The sequence below is a fragment of the Kogia breviceps genome, chromosome 1, assembly GCF_026419965.1.
Source record: "Kogia breviceps isolate mKogBre1 chromosome 1, mKogBre1 haplotype 1, whole genome shotgun sequence".
Classification (NCBI taxonomy): domain Eukaryota; kingdom Metazoa; phylum Chordata; class Mammalia; order Artiodactyla; family Physeteridae; genus Kogia; species Kogia breviceps.
The window spans coordinates 57,431,930-57,454,139 of NC_081310.1; positions in this window are offsets into that span (position 1 = coordinate 57,431,930).

The following is a 22,210-nucleotide window of genomic DNA, read 5'->3' on the forward strand; positions in this document are numbered from 1 at the left end:
AGAAGTAACCACTTTCTCGGCCTAAGGCCCTGGCACAGCCTATTTATCCTCTGATGCCCTTTGTGACCTATCACTGTCACATAGCCCTTTGCCTCATCCCCCAGCTGCCCCGCCCCGCCCGCCCAGTGCAGGGCCCCCATCCTCTCCCAAACGCGCCATTGCCCCCACGGAGGACAGGCCCATCCTGCCAGCGACTGAGGTGGCTACTAGAATAAAAATGTCTTCAACTGGGAAAATTTTGTGTGGGTCCTTTTTCTTTTCCTCCCCCAGATTTAGCTACTGGATGAAATCTATAGGAATGTATGATGATGGGCTAAATTTGAACCATTTAAGCCCATGGTTTAATTGTATCGAATAACGTAGAGCTGGCGGTGGCGATCCTTAGTCTGTCCTTTCATAAAATCTCAGTAAACGTCGATGGTGATTTTTAATAATAACATTAAAAATTGGTAGGAGGAGGCAAGGAAAGATAGAGACAGACAGAAGACTACATTAACTATTTAGGGGTTCTGGCTGCTAAGATCAGGAAAGGAACCTCAGATCCAGAACTGCCCTCCAAGCCCAGAAACCGTGAGGTCTCACCAAAGATTTCTCTTCTTGTTTTTTTTTTTTTTTTTTTTTTTTTTTCCACTGCGTTGGGTCTTTGTTGGTGCACGAAGGCTTTTTCTAGTTGCGGCAAGCGGGGGCTACCCTTCGTTGTGGTGTGCAGGCTTCTCATTGTGGTGGCTTCTCTTGTGGCAGAGCACGGGCTCTAGGTGTGCATGCTTCAGTAGTTGCAGCACGTGGGTTCTCGGGTAGGTGGGCTTCAGTCATTGTGGCGCGTGGGCTCAGTATTTGTGGCTCCTGGGCTCTAGAGCGCAGGCTCAGCAGGTGTGGTGCACGGGCTGAGTTGCTCCACGGCGTGTGGGATCTTCCCCGACCAGGGATCGAACCCCATGTCCCCTGCATTGGCGGGTGGGTTCTTAATCACTGTGCCACCAGGGAAGTCCTCACCAGAGATTTCTATGAGACTTCTCTCCTGGACAGTTGCACGTGCAAGCCCCTTACCTGACTGAGTGAGATGGGTTGTAGTTTTTTATGCTCAGCAAAGCCTAAGTAAATCAATGCCCACGTGGGAAGTCCTCAGTCATCTTTCAACTGCCCGTTCAAATGGTACCTCCTTTGAGGAGCCTCCCCTGAATTACCTAATCGAACCTATTCTTCCTTCCTCTGTGCTATTGTAGAATCTCATATGTGTCTCTTTTACAGCATTAATCTTATTTTATTCAATTTTAGATTTACTGTATTATTTTTAAAATTTCATATTAATTTAGAATTATCTTGTCATTGTCTAGAAACCACAGTTGTCTTCAAATATGGTTGCATTAAATTTATAGGTCAATTTGGGGAGAATTGACATTTGATAATCTTAAACCTTCTAATCCATGCGGGTGATACTATCTAGTCTTTTATTTAAACATTTTAAATATCTCTCGGCTTATACAATGTATTATAAAAATTCACTGTAGATGTGTTGCACATCTTCCAGTAAATTTATCCCTAAATATTTGATGCTTTCTGATATTATTGTCAAGGGGATTTGTAAGATTGTAATTTTCCAGTTGTTCGTGCTGGTTTATTGGTTTTTGTGTGTTGATCATGTGTCCTTTCACCTTGCTAAATTCACTTACTAATTCTAGTTTTGGTGTTTTTTTGTTTGTTTTTTTTTTAAGGATTTCTTGGAATTTTCTCTGTAGACAATGATGCTGCCTGTAAAGAAAGTTTTACTTTTTCCTTTCCAAACTGTGTGACTTTTATTTCATGTTCTTGCTTTATGCATTAGCTAAAGGCTCCAGCCTAGAATTTAATCGATGGGTTAAGAGCAGTTATCTTTTCATTGTTCCCTCTCTCAGGGGAAATCTTCAATCTTTCACCATAAAGTATGTTGTTAGCTGTAGTTTTATTTCAGAATTACCTTTTGTCAAGTTTAAGAAATTCACTTCTAGTTTTAGTTTTCTGGGCATTTTTATCGTGAAGGATTATTGGTGTTTTTCAAATGCTTTTTCTGCATCTATTGAGCTGAATACTTGATTTTTTTTTTTTTTTTTTTTTCGGTACGCGGGCCTCTCACCGCTGTGGCCTCTCCTATTGCGGAGCACAGGCTCCGGACGCGCAGGCTCAGCGGCCATGGCCAACGGGCCCAGCCACTTCGCGGCATGTGGGATCTTCCCGGACCGGGACACGGACCCGCGTCCCCTGCATCGTCAGGCGTACTCTCAACCACTGCGCCACCAGGGACGCCCTGATTACTTGATTTTTAATCCTTCATTCTGTTAATGTGGTCAAGTACACTGATTGTTGTTTAGATGCTGAGTTGGCCATTCACTCCTGGGAAACCCCATGTGGTCGTGGTGCATTATTTGAACATATTGCTGGATTCAACTGGCCAGAATTTTGTCAAGAATTTTTGTATCTGTATTTATGAACGATGTCGGTCTGTGATGTTTTTCTTGAACTGTTTTTGCCAGAATTGATATAAAAGCTTGTTTTTAATTAAAATTTATTTTTTAATCAAACTTATACATAATTTAAAATCATCAGATAGTGCTAGAAGGCTGATGGAGTAAGTAGCATTAGTTTCAACTACAGATAATTTGGAACGCCAAAGATTTGCACTTAAACAAGATATATATGTATTCTCATTTAAAAGCAGTCTGAAAGGAAGGGAGTCAAGCTGGTATGGCAGCTCCACTGTGTCATCAGAGACCTAGGCTCATTGTCTTTTCCTGGTTATCCTTAGGGTCACTTCATATTCCAAGATGGCTGCTGGAGCCCCATTCATCAAGTCCATATTCCAGGCCATCAGCAAGAGAAAGGGGAAGGAAAGAGAAAGGTGGTCTGCCCCTCACTTTTACAGAGCCTTCCAGAAGTCCCACATGACCCTTCTAGTTATGTTTCTTTGGCCATCATTGTATCATATGACCACATCTAGTTGCAAGGAATGCAGGGAAGTGTAATCTTTTAGCTAGGTACATTGCCCAGGATTTACTGAGGAAGAAGAGGAGGATGGATACAAACATTATGCTGAGGCAAAAAGGCCAAGACACAAAAAGGGTACACACTGTATGATTCCATTTATCGGAAACTCTGGAAAAGCCAAATCTAATTTCTAGTGACATTACTGATTGCAGGTCAGGACTGAATGGGATGGGGCAAAAAGAAACTTTGGGGAATGATGGAAATGTTCTGTAACTTGATTACATGGGTGTATGAATTTGTCAGAATTCATCCAAATGTATACTTAAAATGGGTGCATTTTTGTGTATATACTTCAATAAAGTTAATTTTTATAAGGTTGGAAAATCTCAGCAACCATAACAAAACTACTCTTAAATTTTGTTCATGTCCGTCATGTCTTCATTCGTTTGCTTACCTTTGCATGACTGAAATCAGAACGTACCTAATGACTTTGAATCTTGCTTTTTTCATTTAACATTACATCATAAAATTTTCCATATTGCTTCATTAATTTTCATAATCACCATTTTAAATGACTCTATAATCTTTTGGGAATTGAAAATGTAATCTATACTTACAGTAAAAAAAAAAAAAAAAAACACAAACTAACTTCAGAGACCCCCTACACAGTAAGAGCTAACTCTTCCCCTGAACTCTGACCTTTAAGGCCCCTTACTTAGAAGTAGTGGACAATCCAGTTTCTAGTATGTACATTCAGAAATATTCTATGCATATAAAGACAAGATGTGAACGTCTTTCCCTCTCCTTTTAGACATAACTAAGACAATACAAGATGCTTGCTTTTGCCCATAATACAGCTTGGTTACCATCTCATGTTCCTACATCAAAAGGGGCCTTGTTCTTTTTAACCACTGCATGTATTCTACAGTGTACTGAACCAGTATTGATAAGCACTTAAGGTTTTCCCAGGTTTTTTTTTTTCTGTTTCCCATACCACAAGATATAATGTTAAAGTTTTGACTCAGCTATCAATTTACAGTAGATGCCACATTCCAAAGGCAGTGCTAGCCTGTATGCAAAATGTACCACAAAAGTAGCTGAGAGCTTGTCACATGATCATTGAAACCTCTCAGCTAAGCTGAGGATATAAAAGGGTGGAGAGGGAAGAGATTGTGAAGGGATTTGGGAGGGCTTCCTCCACCCGTTAAGGTCAAGAAAGACTTTCTTCAACAGTTAACTCAAAGGGCTCAGTATACGTCCCTACAGTCAGGGGTCTGACTTCTGTCTAGGAAACACCGAGGAGGAAAGAAACACTAGAATGATCTCTTAAGGGTATAAAGTGGTGTGGCTCCTGCTGTGCTCATCCAGTGGGCTCAGGATTTTTCCAGAGAAAATTACACAAGTTTTCCCGTGCAGCAGTTGGCTCTAAGTCGGTGCCATCTACACCCCCCTCCCCCTCCCACTGGCTTCCTCTGGTCTGTCAGCTGGAGGCAAGGCCAGCTTTGACCTCTTTGCCCATGAATCACAACCTGTTTCTCTCATATGCTCAGCACAAGTCAGGGGCGGACAGGCCAGGACATCTGGATAAGGTCTGGGTCCAGTTCTCAGGCTGGCTCCTTGCCTTTGACCATTCTTCGGCCCCTAGCCCACCTACCCTGTGGGCTGGGCTGAAATAGAGACCCCGTGGGTCACTGTGCTGAGCCTGAAGGGCTTCTCTCTTCCTTCCTCCCACCTGCATCAAGACAGGTGCTTCTTCTCACCCCGCTGCTGCCCTCCCGGGAGAGCCTGCTTTCTGGGCTTCTTTCCCCTCATTTGCTCCTCTTGATCTAGAGGCCAGTTGCCAAGGTCATGACATGCACACACTCCCTACGTGATCTGTCCTTGCAGTCCTTGGGTTGTTCTCTCTCTGCTCCTCCCGCCCTCAACTCTGCCCAGGGCTGGCTGTCCCCAGAACAAGGCATACGCTCAGAGAAGACGAGCCCCTGTTAGCATCCTTGGGAGCAAAGCAAAATTCTGCAAGGAAAGTCACTGCCCATGAAGATAATATCCAACAAGGTGCTTCTCAAACTTTAATTTGCATTGGAAGCATCAGAGGATCTTGCTGAACCGCAGACCCTGACCCAGGATATCTGGATGATGAAAGTGTGCATCTCTAACAAGCTCCCACGTGATGCCAGTGCTGCTAGTCTGTGGACCAGACTTTGAGTGGCAAAGACTTAGGACATTCCAAAGCCAAAGTGACTTTTAAAAAGTCATTCTTTGGGGTCATCTCATAGGTAGAGAGAGCAAACAGAATTAAAAATAAATTACTGGGACTGCCCTGGTGGTCCAGTGGTTGAGAATCCGCCTTCCAATGCAGGGGACGCAGGTTTGATCCCTGATTTGGGAACTAAAGATCCCACGTGCCGCGGGGCGACTAAGCCCGCACGCCACAACTAGTGAGACCGCGTGTTGCAACTACAGGGCCCATGTGCTCTGGAGCCCGCACACCATAACTAGAGAGAAGTCCACACGCCGTAACCAAAGATCCCGTGTGCTGCAACTAAGACCCAATGCAGCCAAAAATACATAAATAAGTAAATAAATATTTTTAAAAGATACATCCTCAAAAATAAATAAAATTAAAAATAAATTATTTAAATATTGTAAAGCACAAGGGCTTTTATTTCTTTCAAGGATACGTATTATCATGGAGTGGAGTGACAGAGGGCTAAAAAAGAGGGTCCCGTGACTCTGCCGCAACAAAGAGGGAAGCACTAAGATTCACAGGTCTGTTTTCCTGCTACATGTGAGGGCTTCGAAACAGCTTGAAAATGCCTGATTCTCACCCATAGACCAGGGTGCTATGACGGATTCTCTTATCCATTTTTTTTTTCTTGGCCATTTTTAGGGCGCTTTCTAACCCTCCTTGAGTGTGTTCTTATCTATGCATTGAACAAATGAACAAAGAATTGGATTAGTTTGCTAAGAAATTAGTTTCCTCACTGTACAAAAGTAAACTCTGGTCCCATCACTACGTTGTCACAAAGTCTGTGCACTGTTCAAGTTAATGATGCTTTCCCCAAACCTAAGCCAGGCTCACGCCTGTTTCCTTCTATCGCCGCTGCTTGCCCAGGGGTTGCTCGGGGTTACATGAATGTGTATTCCTGAGCAAGGCTGGGCAGTCACTGTTGCTGTCCTGCAAGGACAGCCAGAAACAGCTCTTCTGTGATCACCTCTCCCCTCCTGTGCCGGGTCGGGGTGGGGATGCAGGAGGATTGGCAGGGAAGCTAAGAGGCTGCTTTGAGAGGCTGCCAAGTAAAGTGCTGCACGGTTATCTCTGAGTCATCAGGGCAGGGACGAGCTTGGAGGAGTGGGGTTTTCCTGCCAGTATTGTGGTGTCTCTGCTTATGAGCAGATGCAATTGGCTGTGTGGACTGGCAACCAGCCCCGTGGCTACTGCCTCATTTGCATCATGATTTACATGGTTGGGTCTTAGACACTCATGGGTAGGCGTTTTTCTGAAAGGTTTAGACAGACACATGCTTTATGCCTATCTAGGCAAGTGAAGAGTTCTTTGGAGTGATGAGCAGATTTTTGGCTGTTTCTTAATTTGTGCATTTCTACCAGTGGTGCCAGCTGGTAATGCAGTGATAGCTGCATTAGAAGCTGGAGCATCTCACTAGGGTCCACCTTATGAAAAGCTTCACGTGGGGCCTTGGCGTTGGAGAGGAGAGGCCATAAAGAGAACTGGTAAATACAGCCCTGGTTTTTGAGGAACTGACAGTCTGAGGCAGGAGGAGAAGCAAAGAAAGATCCTGAGAAATCATGAAGGAACTTCTGTGCAAATGGGTTTAGGAAGCACAAGGGCACGGGGCGGTGACCGTGGAGAGAGCAGAGGTGCTGCAGCCCTAGGGGGCGGGGGGAAGCAGAGGGGAATTCGCTGTGTCCTCTAGGGAGTTACTTAACCTCTCTAGGCTTTAATTCCCACCCCCATCCCCACATCCCACAGCGAAATCCCACAGCAACTGCCAGCTCAGTTGCTTGGAGGATTAAATGACAGAATGCATATAAGATGTCTGGAGCAGCACCTGCTGTCAGTGGCATCTGTCACAATTATTATTGTCAATAGGATGGAACCGCGGACCAACCATGATGCTGTCTTTCACATTTAGCCTTCCACTGTGAGGAAGGCCTGCCCTGAGCTCCCTCACTCCCTCAAACCTTGGGTTTTCCTTGGAATCGACAGCACCAGTGAATGGCTGGACAGAGGGCAAAGTGCCATCTGTGGCCACCAAACAGGATAGAACAGAATGAGGCTGAGAGGTCCACTTGAGGGTAAACCTCAGAAGTGCAACCTCAGGGACAGAGAGCATCACTCACTTTCTACCCCCAGCCAGCTGGCTGGAACGGGTTGGCAGACTGAGAGGTTGCATGATGAGTAGTTACGAGCATAGGGCCAAACCGGGTTCAAATCTCAGCACTGTCACCATTCATATCCCCTTGGGAAAGTGACCTTAACCTCGCTGCATCTCTGTTCCTTGATCTGTCAGATGGAAATAATCATAGTGTTGTTGTGAGAATCAGAGAAGTTAACACATACAAAGGGGTCAGAACAGTGTCTGGCATGGAGTCAACACACTATTCTTTAAAAAAAAATAAAAAAATATTTATTTATTTTGGCTGCACCGCGTCGGTATCTTTGTTGTGGCACGCGGGATCTTTAGTTGCGGCACGTGGACTTTTAGCTGCAGCACGCATGTGGGATCCAGTTCCCCGACCGGGGATCGAACCATGGCCCCCTGCATTGGGAGCGCGGAATCTTACCCACTGGATCACCGGGGAAGTCCCTGCTATTCTTATTTAGCAGAGATCCTTGGGTATGACGTTCTGGGTTTTGTCCCTCTGCGATACTTTTTGGGGAGGTGGCTGGCCTGTGTATGGTAGTGTGAGGGGGGGCTGTGGCGGCAGAGGACTGAAGACACCCAGGTGGGCAGGCAGAGCCCTGCCTTTGCCCTGGTCTGTGGGTTGTCAGGGAAGGGGAGGATAAGGCTGCTTGCCAGGAGGGAGGAGGATGTGCTTGTCCAGGGTCTTAAAGTTCCTTTAAAGGACTCTAACGAATTTTCTAGGAACATCCATGAGGAGCTCGGGGCCCTGCCCAAGGTGTCATCTCCTCTTGCAGGTGGAGAATGGCTGTGTCTACATGACCCTTCTGGGGCACCATGCCCACCAGCTGCAGCCTCTGCTTCCCAACCCGCCAGCAGCCCCTCAGCCCAGGCACTGGTGCCTAAACCTTACCCTGGCAACATCTGACTTTTCCCACCACTACTTTCCCCTCTTTCGTGTTCCTTCTTTACTGAAACAAAACAAACAAACAAACAAACAAACAAGCAAAAAACCCTTGTTGTGTCATATCTAGTCTTGTAAGTCACTTTAGGTTGCTCTTGGAATAGGCAGAGTATAAATAAATAAACTTGTTCCTGGAGTTCTCGTTTACCTTTCTTCAAGTTTTCACAGCAGTGATTTTCAAACATTTTTTTCAGAGAAATCCCCCCTCCTTCGCTTTTTTTTTTTTTTTTTTTTTTTTTGATGTGGACCTTTTTCTTAAAGAAGATGTTGGGTGTAGGAGTTTATTAATTTATTTTATTTATTTTTGCTGTGTTGGGTCTTCGTTTCTGTGCGAGGGCTTTCTCTAGTTTGGCAAGCGGGGGCCACTCTTCATCGCGGTGCGCGGGCCTCTCACTATCGCGGCCTCTCCTGTTGCGGAGCACAGGCTCCAGACGCGCAGGCTCAGTAATTGTGGCTCACGGACCCAGCCGCTCCGCGGCATGCGGGATCCTCCCAGACCGGGGCTCGAACCCGTGTCCCCTGCATTAGCAGGCGATTCTCAACCACTGCGCCATCAGGGAAACCCGATGTGGGCCGTTTTTAAAGTCTTTATTGAATCTGTGACAATATTGCTTCTGCTTTATGTTTTGGTTTTTTGGCCATGACGCACGTGGGATCTTAGCTCCCCCACCAGGGATCAAACCCACAACCCCTGCACTGGAAGGCAAAGTCTTAACCACTGCACTGCCAGGGAAGTTCCGAGAAATCCTTTAGAAAAATTTTTTTTTAAATTTTTGGCTGCATTGAGTCTTCACTGCTGCTCACGGGCTTTCATTAGTTGCGGCGAGCGGGGGCTCCTCTTTGTTGTGGTGCGCAGGCTTCTCATTGTGATGGCTTCTCTTGTTGCGGAGCATGGGTTCTAGGCGTTTGGGCTTCAGAAGTTGTGGCGCACGGGCTTAGCTGCTCCACGGCATGTGGGGTCTTCCTGAACCAGGGCTCGGACCCGTGTCCCCTGCATCGGCAGGCGGATTGTTAACCACTGAGCCACCACGGAAGCCCCCGAGAAATCCTTCTTCAAAAATGAAATATTTCGGGCTTCCCTGGTAGCGCAGTGGTTGAGAGTCCGCCTGCCGATGCAGGGGACATGGGCTCGTGCCCCGGTCCGGGAAGATCCCACATGCCGCGGAGCGGCTGGGCCCGTGAGCCATGGCCGCTGAGCCAGCACGTCCGGAGCCTGTGCTCCGCAACGGGAGAGGCCACGGCAGTGAGAAGCCCGCGTACCGCACACACACACAAAAATAAATAAATTAAAAAAGAAAGAAAGATTTCATAGAAGCTCTACATATATTATATATACCTCGGGTATTGTGGGCTCGGTTCCAGATCACCACAATAAGGTGAATATTGCAATAAATCGAGTCTCACAATTTTGGGCGTTCCCCAGTGTATAGAAAAGTTATGTTTACACTGTACTGCAGTCTATTAAGCCAAAGTAGTATGTCTAAAAAAATGTATTAAAAATATATAAGGGGCTTCCCTGGTGGTGCAATAGTTAAGAATCTGCCTGCAAATGCAGGGAACACGGGTTCGAGCCCTGGTCCAGGAAGATCCCACATGCCGCTGAGCAGCTGAGCCCGTGTGCCACAACAACTGAGCCTGTGCTCTAGAGCCCGCGAGCCACAACTACTGAGTCCACGTGCCACAAGTACTGAAACCCACGCGCCTAGAGTCCGTGCTCCGCAACAAGAGAAGCCACCGCAATGAGAAGCCTGCCCGCCGCAATGAAGAGTAGCCCCTGCTCGCCGCAACTAGAGAAAGCCCGCAAGCAGCAAAGAAGACCCAATGCAGCCATAAGTAAATAAACAAATTTATTTAAAAATAGAGAGAGAGAGAAAATAAAAATTTATTAAAAATATTTTATCACTAAAAAGTGCCAAAATAATTACAATAGTAACATCAAAGATCACTGATCACAGATCACCATAGTGTAATAATAACAAAAAAGTTTGAAATATTACAAGAATTACCAAAATGTGACACAGAGACATGAAGCGAGCAAATGCTACTGGAAAAATGGCACCAATAGACTTGCTTGATGCCAGGTTGCCACAAACCTTCAGTTTGTAAAAAACACAATATCTGTGAAGCGCAATAAAGTGAAGTGCAATAAAAAATAAAATGATATATATATATACGTGTATATATATATATATACCTATGTATGTATATATACATATATATATCCATATATATGTGTATATATATATCTTGCTCAGTTAAAGCAGGAGAAGGACCCCGAGCACCCAGGCCCTGGCCGTTCCCTTTTTTTGAGGCATCCTTACCAAGCCTTAGCTCTGGGGATCCCTGTTTGTAAACCACCAGTCTGCTCCATGGAAAACATACTGCAATACTTAGTATGTCATTTTGATGCAAAAAATAAGGAAGTGAGATGGTTTCTTATGACCTTTTGGACAATTTGCTAACTAGTGGTGGAATGCTAAAGAATGAAATGCTAAAGAATTCACTAGTATCTAACAGAAAAGAACTGTGAACGAAAACAAGTCTTGGGGTTTGCCTGGTGGCGCAGTGGTTGAGAATCCGCCTGCCGATGCAGGGGACACGGGTTCGTGCCCCGGTCCCGGAAGAGTCCACATGACGCGGAGCGGCTGGGCTTGTGAGCCATGGCCGCTGAACCTGCGCGTCCAGAGCCTGTGCTCCGTGACGGGAGAGGCCACAACAGTGAGAGGCCCGTGTACCAAAAAAAAAAAAAAAAGTCTTATTGACTCTACTATTATAAAAGATAATCATTGTGAGTTTAAGTAACAATTTGGTCTTAAATATTACTGATGGAATGTCACAGTTAAATGTGGGTCCTTCATGTGAAATGTAGAAGAAAAAACTTCAGAAGTCATGATGGAACAGAGTTTTAACTGATAACTGACACAACATCTCTATCAGCTGCCTCTGTCTCCCCCATACCAGTGAATTCCCCATTCCTCAAAATGCCTCCACTGTCTGGTCTCCCTCCTTAAAGAGGGTTTAACCCTCTTTCTTCTCAACTCCCAACTCCATGAAGCCTCTTGTAACCTACCTAGTCCAAACCTTGTAGCACTATGTCAAGCACAGGCTGCTCTGAGTTAGGATGCGGGCCTGGCTCCCCCAGGGAGGGGATAACGTGGTGTCTGAATCACTTTGCACTTAATGGTCAGCCTACACTAGGGCAGTGGCACCAAATAACTGCCACCGTTATGCTCTAATTCTGCCTGGTACCTAACACAGTGCCAGCTTCTAAAATAATTCAAACTTTTACGGCCGTGTTGGTATAAGTCAAATATATTAATATCATATGTCAAAACATCTTCTTCAGACCTAAAATTAATTGTTTTCTTCTGATTAAAAAAAAATTGCAGCATTTTTGTAAGTCTCCCAAAATTCTGTAGTACTTGGTACTCGGCAGGTATATAAGACTGCTGCTTGCTAGCTATGTGGACTGGGCAATTTACTTAACTTCTCTGGGTTTAGTTTTCTCATTTGTAAAATGAGGATAATAATAGGACCCAATTTGCCAAATTAAATGTTATCTATCACTTGTTTTGCACAGTTAAAAACTGGGAAGCACAAAGGAGAAAATCTTAATTTCTTCTTGTGCTCTGATCCAACCTCAAATCGAGTGTTTCACTGTACTCTTGGCAAAAACAGACTTCCTATTTCAAAGGAAAAGCACCACAAAAAACAAATGAAACCAAACCAAAAGCCCTTTCTGAGACATCCAAGGACTCTTGCCAAGCACCAGCTTGATGAGTTCATAGTAAATGAATCAGAGACACACGCTTTAGATTTCCCTCTCAAAGTCCCAAGAGAGAAACAGGAAGGTGAGGATTTGAGAGAGCTCCTGGCTGTGCCAGCCCCACTCCACCAGCTGAGCGAGAGATCAGAGTGTCCAAGAGCCCCTCAGACATCCTTCCCCTGGGCTCAACTCACATTTCTCATTTGAATGTGTCCTGTCCCAGAGAGTAGATGCCATCGAGGGGCCCTGACAAGAAACCAGATAGTAAACACGGCACCCCAAACCCACTATTTGGTTATTGCTTAATCCTCCACCTCTATTCCGTTCATTTCTAGCTGCAGACAGGTAGGATTTCTAAGAAAGATCTGGGGGGTGGAGGTGGTGGACTGGCTCTCTGTGGGTGATGTTCTCCAGGAAACTCAGCTAGCTTCCTGAAAGATGTCATACACTGGAATGTTCTCAGGGGCTGGCAGGGGAACCCTGGAATGACTCAAGTGAGGACCTGAACCAGGAAAGGGTGGGTTATGGCCTACAACCACACTCTCCTCTCACTTTGTCAAACTGCGTCCATTTTACTCACAGCTTTATCTCCTACCCCAATAACCAGGAAGACTTCCTAGATGAACTAGAAGCCATTTCCACCCCAGGTCCCGCTCACACCTCCAACACCCTCATTTGCATATGCCGTTAGATTTTATTGACAGCTGAGTGATCTGTGAATAGCTTCAGCAGGGTCCACTAATGGAATGCAATGAGTTGGATCGCAGCTTTTAAAAAGATCTGCTCGACATCCAGTTTGGTTGAGCCCCCCCCCCCCACCAGAGCCAATTTGTCAGAAAGTCAGTCAATACACGTGGAGTGATCGTGCACTGCTAGCAAGTCCTTTTGCCAAGCACTGGTTAGTGCAAGACCGAGACAGATGTTAAAGAAAGACCTGACCCTGACACCTAGAGATGGAGAAGTCAGGAAAAATATAAACGGAAGCCACAAAGAACTCCAGACGCAAACATCTACAACCTGACTTGTTAACCTGTGTGGTCATGCCCAGCAGAGGTAAGTGTTCCCCACTGTCTTAATCTGGCTAAGGGTCTAGAGGCAGCTTCTTCCTCTCTGCCCAAGCAGGCCTTTATATGGAGCACACAGTATCTCCAATCCTAAGTGGAAACAAAACAAGTTTGGCACTACCGCTCACCCGCTCTAGGCATCCCCCCAGCCCCAGGAAGCAGGAGGGGCTTCCTGCCTAGAGGAGAGTAAAAGGCTCTCATCACTCAAAACTGGGCACCACGCATCCCACAGCACAGAAGGGGAGCACTCAGCAGTTGCATCAGCAGATCTGTGTAAGAACCCACCACCTGGAGAAGACAACATGAATGCAGAATTGTAGCTGGAGGCTGTGGTTTGCGGTGACCACTGTGACCCACTGTAATTATCATGCACCAGGAGAGGGCCTGTGCTGGGCGTTTTGGAGCACAGAGATATATAAGACAGCTCTCTGGCCTTGGGACATCCTATATGAAGAGTCAACCAAAAGCACAAGGCTGTCTGCATTCAATGCCAAATGGCTGATGTGCACAGTGTATCAGAGGAAAAGAAATAATAATGGTAACATTTATTGAGCGCTTCCCATGTGTCAGAGCGCTATTCTAAATGGTTTATATATACTTAATTTTTCCAACAACCCGTAAGGTGGGTACTAGTAGTATTCTCATTTTATTGATGAGAAAAGTGAGGCTCAAGGAGGTTAAAGAATTCACTTGGTGTCACATGATTTTTAATGGTAGATCCAGGATTTGAACTCAAAATTCCACTTCCACAAGCGTGTTTTTCTTAAGAGATGGGAAAGGACTCTGGGAATGAGAGGTAACAGAAGGCACAGGACTCTGACTCTTTTTTTTTTTTTTCTTTTTTTTTTTTCTGTGTGTGTGTCTGTGTGTGTGTGTGTGTGTGTGGTACGCAGGCCTCTCACTGCCGTGGCCTCTCCCGTTGCGGAGCACAGGCTCCGGACGCTCAGGCCCAGCGGCCATGGCTCACGAGCCCAGCCGCTCCGCGGCATGTGGGATCTTCCCGGACCGGGGCACGAACCCGTGTCCCATGCATCGGCAGGCGGACTCTCAACCACTGCGCCACCAGGGAAGCCCTGACTCCTATTTCTGTTACTTATTTGTGATATAGACAGGGAAATTCAATGGCTGAGTTTTAAAGTAGGAGCATGCCTTAACAGTCGAGAGATCGTTTCTGATGTTTAGTTTTGCAATATTTAAAATCCTCAACTTGTGAGCATGGTTTTAAATTATATATTCAGTATCTTGTAATAATTCTCTCTATATATATGAATCACTTTGCTGTACACCTGAAACAAACACGATATTTAAAATCAACTATATTTCAATTATAAAAAAATTATACAGTGCGAGAGCAGTGGGCTGGGACTGGCTGGCTGGCGGGGAAGGGGAGGAGCTGAGGGGCAAAGAGGAAGGGAGGGCCGGGAGGGAAAAGCAGCTCTCCTGGGGGCTGCCTGCGTGTCGCTGCGGAGTCCCAGGCTTGCCTCTGCATCCTGCGCTCCCTGATGCGGCCTCCGTGTCACAGGCGGGAAGGAGGACGGAGGGGAGGGGCATCCCGGTCGGGTGGGCGTGGGAGAGCGTCCTCAACAACCTCTTTCTTCCTCCTTGGGGTCGAGTCGTTCGCGAGGCAGCTCTCTTATCCTGGTGGGTCCCGTCCCGCAAGGGTCCCGGGTCCTGACCCTCGGTCCTCGGAGACCGTGTCAGGCAGGACCCAGAGTCTCCTGAACCACAGCGCCATCGTGTGGCCGCTGACAGGTGCCTCTGGGGCTCCTCTGGCTCCGCTCTCCCGCGCTCTACCCACCTGTGCTGGTGGGTTTCAGTTGGCTGTCTTCTGGGGCAGGGAGCCGAGAGGGAAAGTGGGCCTGCCTGCCGAGGCCGGGAGCAGATTTGCCTGGCTCTGAGAACTGGCTTCTCAGAGCGTAGCATATTGGAAGGAATGATCATTAGAGCTGGGCAGACCAGAGCCCTGCCCCCCTTGCTTAGGAGCTTTTGTCCCTGAGCCTCTTGGGCCCTCAGTTTTCCCATCTGTTAAAGGGGCATAATCATACCTGGTGGAAGATAAATCGCGAAGCCTCTAGAAGCCTCCACCTCCTGCAAGCGGTGGGAGCTCAACGTGTCATTGATGGTGCCATAATCCTCAGTCACCCCAACAGGTCTCAATGCTGCTGAGACTCAGGCTTGGCAGACGGCAGGTGTTCGGGGTGCAAACCACTAGGAATGCCTTCTTAGTGCCAGCTTAATAGTGGGATAGCCCCAGGGCTAAATATTTGCCTATTCTCATAAAAGATAACAGTCCAGTTGGTCTTGCAAACCACATAGGAACAGCTGGCTAATCTGTTCACCAGCCCAGGGGAATGCTCCGTCTTCACCATTTACTTCTGCCTCCCACGTCTGCCCGAGGGAAGCCCTCTGGGAACAAACACATCTCACTTCTGAGAGGCACTGCAGTTGCAGTGGTGAGGGGGAGGCAATAATACAGGGTATCCCGCAGACCCAGAGTTCACTTGCCAGGTGAGGACCTGGGGCAAGTCACTAACTTCTCCAAACCCCTGTCTCTCACCTGTGAGTCAGACATCTTAGCTCCTAATTCCTTAGGCTTTGTGGAATTAAATGAGGTATTCATGTGAAACGCTTAGTACACTGGATTTAGTATGTATTAACAACACCAGAGAACTTATTAAAATACTAGTAACCGGGCTCCACCCTGAGTTTCTGAATCAGTATATCTGGGGTGAGGCTCAAGAGTGTGCATTTCTAATTTGCATTTCACGAGATGCTGCTACAGTCTGTCCCAGGACCAAACTTTGAGAAGGACTAATCTCGCATATACTAGACCTGCAATTCAAGTTCACGGGGACTCCCCAGCCATCCAAGTACAAATCAAAAGGGAGAATGACAAGATATGGGGGAATGTGAACCCAAACCCTATCAAGCAAAAGCTGCAAGCCCAACATCCAGCTAGTAGTAAGAAGAGTTCCATTTAACAAACGTAAATTGAATGTCTTCTCTCCATTGCTTCCATATGCTCCGTTGGACAGTGCTTTGCTCACATGCACCGTCTCATTTGATACTCATCCTAGCCTTCTGAAGTGTGTGACGATCAGGAGGAAGGGGCTCTCGGAGAGGTCCAGTGATTGCTGAGGGCACAGAGCTCTGGAAGGCAGAGCACAGGCAGCTGGAGCCGGCTGACTATGATGGGGGCCCTTTCAAGCTGCCTCTCAGACACCTGAGCATGCTTGGCCGAGGCTGGGTGGGCCCCTGTGAACCTGCCTCGGGCCCTGCCCTCTGACGGCTTCTGTCCCGTCTGAATTCCCATCGTGAGCACACTCTCTTAGCCAGCTGAGTCTGCTGTGGGGCCAAGGGCCGAATCATCTCGCCCTTGCCAGGCTCATTGGCTCTGCCTCTCTTCTCACCCACAGGACACTTTGTCCTTCTAAGAGTGTGGCATGTGTCCTCACCTCTGGCTGTTTGCTCTGGGCTCCAAGGCTCCCAGCAAAAGGAGGAGGTCCTCAGGGTTTGGGGTAGCACCAGTAGGCCGTCCCTTGGCAAGCAGCACATACCAGGCCCTGCAGGTCTCAGAGGGAGTCCTCCCTTCCCTATCTTGGGCATCTGAGAGGCTGCAGAGACCCAGCCATAGCAACACCCCAGGAGCGAGCCACCTCGAGAGGCTCAGATGGAGGTGCTGCTCTCCCCCACTCAGCCTGGGTCGGGGAGGGAAGGGGCACTAACTGCACGGACTTCAGGATGCCAGGGTTCCCTCCTCCAGGCCCAAGATCCATTTGTTTTTATGGTTGCTGGAGGGAACAGGGGCTTGAGAGCAAAAGGCCGTCATCTGAACCAACGCTGGGTCTCTGCTACCGAAATAGCTGTGTGGTCTAAGGAAGTCACAACGTCTTCGCCTGCATTTGTTTCCTCCTTTGCAAAGAGCTGAGGAGGACCCGCCTCCTAGGGCCGCTGGGCGGGCTGAATGACATGGGTGTGTTTGAGCTGCTGGCACCTAATGAGCAGTGAATAACCCCATCTTCCTTCCTTTGGTGAGCCTGTTCCTGAAGGTACACAGGCCGTGAGACAAAGACCCCACCTGCTAGGAGCTTCTACCCCACAGTCTTGCCCAAACGGGGCAATGGCAGGAGGTCTGAGACTGGACCCGGCTGGGGGCATTGGGTTCAGGAGGTTGAGGCTGCTGGTCCAAGGGATGGGCACCCAGTGTGTGAGCTCTGCAGCTGGGTGACTGAAGCCTGCTCCGTGCCAGCTGGGCTTGAATCAGAGCTAATGGCCTGCTAATGGTTTTCAGAGCTTTGCCTTGGAGGTGTGGAGAGCCGTGTGACTCACTGAGAGCCCCGTGTGGCTCACTGCCGTGGCAGCCGGTGCGACTGGAGGCTCTTCCATCCAGCAGCCTCTGCTCTCAGCACCTTTCGTTTCATGTTCCTTCATTTATATTTATTCATTCTGCAAACACTAGTCAGGAACCCAGAATGTGCTTGGCCCTGGGAGCACAGGCCCGGCTGAGGAAGACAGACTTGAAGGGGGGAAGGACTGAAGGTGGGTGACCTCCCACCCATCACCCCCTCTCCTCATCAGGCTCTGAGTGGCGGGGGGTGGATGAGTCAGAGCTTTCCTCCAGGCTCCCGAGGCTCACCCCCTTTCTCATGGGGTCACAGGAAAGGCCTGATGAAGGAGAAGTGTTTGAGGTTAATTGTGCTGAACTTGGCTCCTGAAGGGATGTGGGATGAGGAAGGAGGAAGCATGGAAGATAGTGCCCGGGGGACCAAGAGAAGGTACCACTGACAGCTGCGGCCATAGAACTGCCTTGGAAGGGGAGAAGATCAACTTGGTTTCAGTTTGTTTTCTTGAGTTTCTTTTCTTTTAGAAGATGAAAAGGGAGTCAAGAAGCCCAGTGTGAGGATACTGCGGGATAAAAGTGAGGACGGAGAAAGGGTAAATGAAATGCTTCCTTGGCCCCAGCTCCCTCGAGCCTTCCTTCCCGGTTTCTCTGTCTCCAGCATCTCCCCTCTTCCTCTGGCCATCCTCTCTACCCTCTTGTCTCTTCAGTGCCTCTCCATCCCAGACTACCTCTGAAGCTCCCGAGGAATAACTGAAAAGTACAGCGACCGCCAAAATTGCTTCCCCGGCCCTGGCTCCACCTCTGCATCTGCTGTCCAGATTTTGCTTCAAAGTTCTGCCCGCCACTCACAACCAGAAAAGAAGTATTGATTAGAAAAGAAAAAGAAGTTGGGAATTTGAGTTGGAAAGTGGAAGGAGCAAGGGATCTCTTTCACATTCAGCTAATGGCACTGTGGCTAGTGAGCTGTAGTGGGACATCAATACCAACTCCAAACCCCACTCACATCCTGCTGAACTGAGGTCTGAGTAAAGGCTACCTGATGGATGGTGACAGTGAAGTGACTTGTCTAAGGGTATTCGATAAAGACTAGTTCTTCTCTCCCTCTCCTCCTCCAAATTTCCTGGAGGTCCCAGGACATTCCTAAGACCCCCCCCCCCCCGTCATCTCTGTGGCCGTAAACTAGTTTCTAACCTCTTGTCCAATTGCCGGAGCCTAGAGGCGGTTGGGAGCTTTGGAGTAACGAGCCTGGGCTCTTACTAGCTGTGGGAACTTGGGAAGTACTTAACTTCTCAGAGTCTCAGTTTCCTCATCTTACAAAGGGGGGTAATAATATCTACCCAATGGGATGCTGTGAGGATTCAATGAGATCATGAGTTTGAAGGGCTTAACATGGTACCCAGAAGGGAGTATGTTCTCAATATGTGTCAGTCAATAATAATTCCAATAAAATCTCTACTTGGACGACCTACGAGTACCTTACACTCAGTATTGCTTGCCCACAAACCAGCTCCCTGGCCTCACTTTCTAGTTCCCTTACTGGAGTTAGCATTCCTCCTACATGTCCTCGGTGGTCTGGTCACCTGGATTCTATTCTGTTCTTTCCTCGTGTGAACTTTCTACCATCTCCTCATGCCCAAGTTCAGCCTTTCGTTATGTTTTCCCTGGGCCCCCTGACATCAGCGCTCCTGTTCAATCCCTCTCCACAGAGCCACCAGATTTAGCTTTTGGATTATGTCACTCTCTTCCTCAGGAACCTCCGGTGACTCCCCAGTGACCACTACTAATGTAACTACACACTCCTCACCCTGACGGTTCAGGTCCTCCACACTATGGCCTGATGCACCCCACCCCCCTCCTCCCTGTCCTTTCCCTCTCCCAACTCTTCCCCTCGGATGGGACATCACTGTCCCCACCACCCTCTTGCTCCCCAGGGTATGCTCTGTCAACAGAACAGATTGTAGAGACTATCCTAGGCAAAAAAAAAAAATAAATAAAGGAATCTTTTGATGCTACCCTCAACCCACCAATACACTGGTCTACTCAGTCAAGGTTCTCCAGAGGAACAGATTTATATATAGAATGTATGTATATATACATGAATTGGCTCATGCAATTATGGAAGCTGGCAACTCAGAAATCTGCTGAGCTGGCAGGCTGAAGACCCAGGAGCACCAATGCTGGATCCATTCTGAAGGCCATCTGCTATAGAATCAGGATAAGCCAATGCTGCAGATGAATTCCAAAGGCCGTCAGTTGGAGAATTCTCTCTTACTTGAGAGAGGCTGGTCTTTTGCTCTATTCAGGCCTTCAACTGATTGGATGAGGCCCACCCACATTATGAAGAGCAATCTGCTTTGCTCAAAGTCTACCAATTAATATGTTCAACTCAGTAAAACAACACCCTCACAGAAACACCCAGAATAATGTTTGATCAGATATCTGGGCATCGTGTGGCTGAGCCAAGTTGACTCATAAAATTAACCATCACCCCACTCATACTCCTCTCAATGTCTGCCCTCTTGAAAGGATCATAAAAAAGTCATCCACCTTGAAGACTTCAATGGGGCATTTTGCGTCCCAGAAATATTTACACTTTAACTCTAATTGTGGAATTTCAGCACTGATTTCCTATGCAAAGGAAATATGATTTTGAGTGGGGTGTAGGGGTCCAGATTCCTGAAGCCTGTGAAGAAATCACAGCACACTGGCATTTCAGCCAGCTGGCTGCTGTCCCTGCCTGACATTCCTGCTAGGCTTGGTTCACTGTTTTCCAGCTTTGCCGACAGTATGTACAAAAGTTAATTTCTAGCCTTTCTTCAAGCTCTCTTTGGTCCCAGCACAGCCGTAAGAAAAATTGTGAAGTAGAGCAAAATAAAGGGCATGAAACCAACCAGAAACCACCAAGAGTACTCATCCGTGAGAGGAAGAGGACCTCATTGCCAGGCCAGTGGGGAAACAAGAGACCCCTGGGCTCCAGGAGCTGAGAAGTGGAGCCCAGGGTGAAGGGGTGTGTGTGTGTGTGGTGTGTATGTGTGTGTGTATGTGTGGGTGCCTGTGAGTGTGTGTGTATGGGTGCCTGTGAAAGTTTGTGTGTATGTGTATGCATGGGTGCCTCTGTGTGTGTGTATGCATGGGTGCCTGTGAGTGTATGTCTGTGTGTGAGTGTGTGTGTGTGTATGTGTGTGTATGTATGGGTGCCTGTGAGTGTGTGTGTGCATGGGTGCCTGTGAGTGTGTGTGTGTGAGTGTGTGTGTGTGTGTGTGTGTGTGTGTGTGTGTATGAACCCTGACAGAAAGAGCTGGACACACATCTTGCCCTTCCTCAGGCTCTGGTGTTTCAGGTGTCTCTGGCCACAGCCTGCTCAAGCTTAGTCCACTCTGCCCTTCATTTTTGCCCCTTTGCCCATGACTCTCAGATGCCAGGATCCAGGCTCTGAGCCCTGGTTCCTCACCATTGCCCTGCCCAGGATGCTCAGTCTCCTCAGGGTGTTGGGGAATCTGCTATGGGGCAAGACCCAGGAGGCCAGGCTTCTCCTTTTGGTTTGTCTCTACATCTGCCTCAGGTTCTTCTATCACAAAGTGACTTAAAGCTAGTTGATCTGCCAGCTTCTCTTCTAGCTCCAACAATGTGTGAGTAATTATTTTGGAAAACAGTGAAATTTAATGAATCAGTATATCAGGATGTTTCAGCTGCAAATAACAAAACACTTGGAATAAAGAACTAAATGACCGGGCTGATTAATCACAGCAAACCTGCAGGTCAGAGACAGGTGATGCCAGGATTGGTGTGGAATCTCTGAGAGATCATCAAGGACTCAGGCCCTTCCACCTTCTCTCTCTGCCTTCTTCACGGCTGCCGCGGTCTTCCCTCATGGCGGCAAGATGGCTGCAGTGGCTCCAAGCTTCCATTCTCATGTAGCAGCTTCTCAAGTAGGAAGAAAATGGGTAAGGGTGAAATCAGTGAGGAAAAGCTTTCTCAGAGCTCTAGTAGCTTCTTTCTGGGTCTCTGGTCAGAACTGGGTCACAGGTCTAATCTTAAACCAATCACTGGACAAAGGGATGGGACGGACCAATCATGATACATCTATGTGGGCCTGATGGATGTACGAACAATTGAAAACTTGGGATTCTGTTAGCAAGAAAGGTTTGGAGCAGCTTTTTGGTGGGTTACACTGTTTCTTTCAGGAGAAAGAAACAGTGTCTGGCTGTTGTAGCCAAAAAGGGAATTTATTGGGAAGAAAATATAGGGTGGGGCCTGGAGGAAATAGGCAGAAAACAGCAGGAGCTTTTGAAATAAAAGCTTTTCAGCCAGAATGGCCTGGTACAGACCCCTCATCACTGGGAAAGAATTCTAGTGCCTCTGTGCCTTGCATCACTTGTTCAAGACAAGTCTTGGCAGAAGTAGCGTATTGAATCAGGCTGGGGTTCAGGTGTATGACCTGGACAGCTGGGTGCAGAGAGGAGCACCTGGCCTGTTTAGTGTCCCAAGTAGGCACCTACCAAGACCTTATCCAATGGGAGATTCTCATCCAATAGGAAAGAGGAGTTGGAAGCTGCACAGACAACACAAAGCCAGACAGCACAGCTAATATCCAGGAATTAGAAAAGCCTCTGTGAAGCCTGTGGCTTGGGAGATGCAGTCCTTGGGAAGCAGTGGTTGGCCTTATTTATTTCCACCATGATTAATTACCAGGAAACAAAGTAATGACTATATGCTCCATATCATTTTGCAAATCTTATTAACTGTTGGGTA